We start from the raw sequence: 6,548 nt of genomic DNA, 5'->3' as shown, positions 1-6,548 counted from the left end.
GTAGACACTATGTGAATATGATGAGATGATGTGAAAAATGATGATTATGTGAATATGATGAGATGATGTGAAAAGTGATGACTATGTGAATATGATGAGATGATGTGAAAAGTGATAATGAGACATGATAATATGATATGGGAATGAGAAATGATAATGAGATATGAGAATGCATAGAGTCTTGAATGACATGCATCATTTGCATAAGTGTTTTAAGGGTACGATATGGAATACACCGCCAGAGAAGGCCCCCTAGTGTAAAAGCTTTGGGGATTAGTCCTTGGGGATAGCTCGGTTTGGAAGTCCCAGTCTCGCCCATTGTGTGCATGGGATGTATCTTGCGCGGCTTAGCTATCCCGACGAGACTCTGGTAGTATATCCTTCTAGTGAGAGTGCGCAGAGGGTGTGACCCAGCATGTACTCCTAGACTACTCTTCGTGTATTGCTAGCGGCAATATGCCATGTGATATTTTACTGGCGCCACATGCATGATAATATGTAGTCCGTGTCCATGCATATGCATTCTTAATGTTATATGATAAAGTGATGGTTTATGTCTTGGAAAAGCACTTTTAACATCCATTTGGTATAATTTGAAATCCATTATTGATGCATAGGCTAGTAACATCCTAATGGCTTCTAGTCTTGCTACTGGTGCATATGTTTCTTCATAATTTATACCTTCTTCTTGATAATAACCTTTAGCAACTAATCTAGCTTTATTTCTTATGACTAAACCATGTTCATCAAGTTTGTTTCTAAAAATCCATTTTGTTCCTATAATGGGATGATTGGTGGGTCTATTTACCAAATCCCATACTTGATTTCTCTTAAATTGATTTAATTCTTCTTGCATAGCATTAATCCAATGTTCATCATTTAAAGCTTCATCAATATTTTTAACTTCTATTTCAGAAACAAAAGACATATTGTTGCATGCTTCTTTTAGAGAGTTTCTAGTAATTACCCCTTTTGTTATATCTCCAATGATATTTTCAAGAGGATGATTTCTTGAGATTCTCCACTCTCTTTGAGGATTGATGTTTGTTTGACCTTCTTGTATTGTTGAATCCTCTTTTTCTTTATCTTTGTCATCCTTGTGAGTTTGCTCATTAATATGAGTATCTTCAAAGCTTTCTTCAATTTCATCAATAATATCTCTTCTTGGACAACCAAGGTTAGTTTCATCAAATACAACATGTATTGATTCCTCAATGGTCATAGTTCTTTTGTTGTATATTCTAAATGATTTACTATTAAGAGAGTATCCAAGAAATATCCCCTCATCAGATTTAGCATCAAATTTTCCTAAGTTATCTTTTCCATTATTAAGTACAAAACATTTTCATCCAAAAATATGAAGATGTGAAATATTAGGTTTTCTTCCATCGAATAACTCATAAGGAGTTTTCTTAAGAATAGGTATAATCAAGGCTCTATTCATAATATAGCATGCAGTGTTGACAGCTTCTGCCCAAAAATATTTGGGGAGTTTTGAATCATTAAGCATTGTTCTTGCTAATTCTTCTAATGATCTATTCTTTCTTTCTACTACTCCATTTTGTTGTGGAGTTCTAGGTACAGAAAAGTTATGTTCAATTCCATTTTCTTCACAAAATAAATCAAAATCTTTATTTTCAAACTCTTCCATGATCACTTCTAATGGAGACAATCTTAAGGTTTTTCTTATTTTGAATTAGTTTAGCAAATTTTCTAAAGACACCAAATGTATCACTTTTATTATAAAGAAATAAGGTCCAAGTGTACCTAGAGAAATCATCTACTAAGACAAGACCATAGTAACTTCCACCAAAGCTCATAGTTCTAGAAGGTCCAAACAAGTCCATATGCAAGAGTTCTAAGGGTCTTGTGGTTGTAACAATATTCTTTGGTTTGAAAGATACTTTTACTTGTTTTCCTTTTTGGCAAGCATCACATAATTTATTTTTCTCAGATTTAATTTTTGGTAATCCTATTACTAAATCTTTTGAGATTAATTTATTTAAGTGTTCCAATGTTTATGTGAGCAATCCTTTTATGCCATAACCAAGATTCATCATTTTTACTCATGAGGCATTGAGAATGTTTAGGATTATTTTCTATTTTTATTTTATAAACATTGTTAATTCTAAATCCCACTATCTTAACTTTTTTATCATTTTTGTGTTCAATTAGACATTTTTGTGAATCAAAGGATACTGAAAAACCTTTATCACAAAGTTGGCTAACACTTAATAGACTATGTTTAAGACTTTCTACAAGTAAAACATTTTCTATGGAGGTTGAGAAATTTGTACCAATTTTTCCAATGCCAAGTATTTTTCCTCTGTTGTTGTCTCCATAGGTTACATGTCCACTTCTTTTAGGAGTGAAGTCAATAAATTTTGAAGCATCCCCTGTCATGTGCTTGAAACATCCACTATCAATGTACCATGTTTGGTTGCTGGAATCCTTCAAGACAAAGAAAGGGTTGATTTAGGTACCCAAGTTTTCTTTGGGTCCTTAATGTTAGTGTTAACAGAAGAACCTTTTGGAATCCACACCATATTCTTTAGATTGTTAAAATTCTTTCTAATATAGCAATTTGAAGAATTATGACCTTTCTTCCCACAATAAAAACATGTTATTAATGGAAAACTAGTAACTTGTGCGGGAACAAAGAAATTTTTGTACTTCTTTTGTTGTTTTTGAGGATTATATCCTAATCCTGTCTTATCAAACATACATTTTTGCTTTCCTAATATTATATCTAAATTATTTCTTCCATTCGTAAATTTTGCAAGAGTGTTTCTTAAATTACTAATTTCTTCCTTAAATTTATTGCAAGTTAAACATGGATGATTTGCTTTATTAGTATCTAACTTAGTTTTAATTTCATGTTTTTCATTTTTAGAATTAATCATCTTAATTTCAGTTTTGAGATTATCTAATTCATTATTTAATTTTGAAATCTCATTTTCTAATTTTGAAATTGTTTTCTTATATGATGATACTAATTTTTCAAGTTTAAATGATTCTTTATGTAAATCATTGAATGCATCTTGAAGTTCATCAAATGAGATTGAGATATCATTGTTAGAAGATGTTACCTCTTATTCGCTTTCGTAGTCTTTGGCCATAAGTCCCAAATTTACAACTTCATTTTCAGAATCACTTGTAGAATCCGTGTCATTTTCTTCCCAAGTGATATAGACTTTCTTCCCCTTCTTTTCTTTGAAACTTTTCTTATTCGATTTTTCCATCTTCCTTTTATAGATTGGACATTCTAATCTCAAATGTCCTGGTTGATTACACTCATAGCATTTTGGGGTTGAAGAAGAGTCTTCTCCTTTCTTTTTATTGTTGAAGATGAATCTTTTTCGGTTTCCTTTGTTTCTAAGGAATTTGTTGAATCTCTTTATAAAGAGGCTGAAATCCTCATCATCCTCTAAATCATCTTCCTCAATATTTTCTTCTTTCTCATCTTCTTGTTGAATAGATGATGATGTTTTGAGTGCTATCCCTTTCTTTCTTTTATCACTTTCCTCGTTTTGATTTAGTCTCATTAATTCCATTTCATGTTCTTGAAGTTTTTCGAACAATGAGGCAAGAGACATGGTTGTCAGATCTTTTGATTCAGCAATTGCAGTCACTTTCGGTTGCCATTCCCTACTCAAACATCTCAAAACTTTGTTAATAAGATCTTCATTAGGAAACACTTTTCCTAGAGATGCAAGATGATTAACTATATGTGTAAATCTCTTTTGCATGTCTTGTATACTTTCTTTTTGATTCATTCTAAATAATTCATATTCATGAGTGAGAGTGTTTATCCTAGATCTTTTCACATCATTAGTACCTTCATGTGTTACTTCAAGTGTATCCCACATTTCTTTAGCACTTTTACAATTTGAAATTTTAAAATATTCATCAATTCCTAAAGCAGAAGTGATTATATTTTTGGCTTTTAAGTTATATTGAACCTTTCTTCTAAAGCAGAAGTGATTATATTTTTGGCTTTTAAGTTATATTGAACCTTTCTTCTATCATCTTCACTCCATTGATCTTTGGGCAAATTTTTTATTTCATGACCTACTACAATAGTGGGAATGAAAGGACCATTTTCAATAGCATCCCATATGTTTAAGTCTATGGCTTCTATAAAAATTTGCATCCTAGATTTCCAATAATGATACCCTTCCAAATTGAATATAGGAGGTTTATTAATAGAGTTTCCTTCAGGAAATAACAAATTTGATGAGGCCATTTCAAAATCTTGAAGCTTTTAAGCCTTATACAAGAAACCTGCTCTTGATACCACTTGTTAGTCAAGTAGCCTCGTATAACTTAAGAGGGGGGTGGGGTGAATTAAGTTATCTAATTTTTTCTTCTCTTTATAAGTTTTTCTAACTTCATTCTTATAAATTCAATATCATAAGCAAATTGAATGTAATGATGCAAAAACTACACAATCAAAATTAAAAGTATAGGGAAAGAGAATTGCAAACTTGATTTTATACTGGTTCGACCAACCTTGCCTACATCCAGTCCTCAAGTCTCCCACTTGAGATTTTGCACTATGCTTGTAACTTTTACAAGACTCAAATTCTCCAACACCTAGGAATTCCCTTTCCTCGTGTTGAGAATCACACACCACCAAGGAGAACAACACTTTCTCCTTTACAGATCAATAGATGAATTGAATGAAGTAGAACAACTCTCTTTTAAGAGTGGATTTTACACTTTTTGATCTAGTAGAACTCTTTAGATAATTTTTGCAAATGATTTTGGCCAAGTGATATGTAAAGATAATTTTTCACAATAGAGTTCGTAACCTTTTTCTGAAAAATTATTGATATTTATAAATGATTGTTTCTTAGGTTATGACTTTTCATGAAGAGTTGTGTCTTTCTAAAATTTTCCAGAAAATAGGCTCTGGTAATCGATTACAAGACTTGGTAATCAATTACAATGGTTTAATTTCAAAATGTTTGGAACGTTGTAAAATTTAAATTCAAATTTTGAAATTTTTGTTTCTTGATCACCTTGCTTTAACTTGACCTCTTGTTTTCTACAATTTCTTTGACATCATCAAAATCCTTTACATACGTTCTTCCACACTATTTTTTAATTTCTTAAAGTAAAAGCTATTTATCGATTTTAAAATCTTCATTAGGAATCAAAAATAGTGATTTTAGATTTTAGGAAGATGAAGATTAAAAAAAAATATTTTATAAAAACTAAAATTAGAATTTACTAATTTTAAAAGGAACAAAAATATTTTACACAAATAAAAAATAATATTTATAAATTTTAGAAGAATAAAAAATAAAAAAAAATCTTACAAAAACTAAAATCAAAATTTACTTATTTTATAAGGACTAAAAATATATTTAAATATTTTTTAATTATATGTTTTACTTTCAACACATTAAACATTGTTACTTAAATTTTCTCATGTCCACTGCAATTTTAGGCAACAAAAAGGTTTAGGATGGAATAAGAGGATTTTTTCACATTTTTTTAGATATTTATATTTTTTTATTATATATTAATTTTTTTCAACCATATATTTTTTAAGGATTATATATGTATATATATTCACTTTATCCATAATAATTATCATCTTATTTTGTAACCATTTTTGATTAAAATTATTTTGACTTTTTTTTTTCTAATTATACACAATTTTACTTAATTTACATATTGTAACTTTTATCCTTTTTATTTTTATTTTATATTATATTAATTTTAAACAAAATACATAGAGGTACAAAGTTAATCCTACTAATAGAAAATAAAGGACAAAAGAATGAGAGTCAAGATTAACATAATTTTATCTTTAAAAATTCATCTATATATCTAACAATACATAAGGTGAGAAAATATTGTAATTAATATACATAATACATTATTTATCAAACTAGTTGTAGAATAATTTTTTTTTATGCGAGGTAGTATATAGTAACTTTTATTTATTATATTAAATAAATAAATCGATTAGCATAAATTGATCCACAGGACCACAACTTTGCAGCCTTTACAACCCTATATCACTTTGATTTTCGTGTCTTTATATATATTTATTTTTTAAAATACATTTTTCTAAGAAAAAGTGGGAATAACGTAGAAAACCACATGCAGTTAAAGAGTAATAATGGTTGAATATAAATTGTGCTATTTTTATTTAATGAAACATAATAGTGAGACGAAGAGAATTTGTAGGACGGATAAAAATATCTAAAAAGAACTAGAGATGAAAGGTAGTTATCAAAATTTCTACGGCTTTAGATATAGGTATAAATATACAGATAAAAAACTAAAAAAAAATAAAATAACAGACTTAAAAAGTTAAGATGATAATGTTTAGTTTCTAAAAGAAAGTTTCTAGTTAATTACTAATAAATTCTTAATTCAAATGTATATCATTTGAACTTCGTGCCTGTGCTAGCTTATAGCATACGACATTCTCAACCTAGTCATTTTTATTTGGTATAAGGTATGTGATTATAACAAATTAAGACTTTCTTAATTTGGTCATTTTGGTACATGAACAGGACTAAAAATCT

Source organism: Cajanus cajan, chromosome 5 (assembly GCF_000230855.2).
Source record: "Cajanus cajan strain Asha chromosome 5, NIPB_CcT2T_4, whole genome shotgun sequence".
In the NCBI taxonomy this organism is placed as follows: domain Eukaryota; kingdom Viridiplantae; phylum Streptophyta; class Magnoliopsida; order Fabales; family Fabaceae; genus Cajanus; species Cajanus cajan.
Note: the sequence above shows the minus strand (reverse complement) of the source record.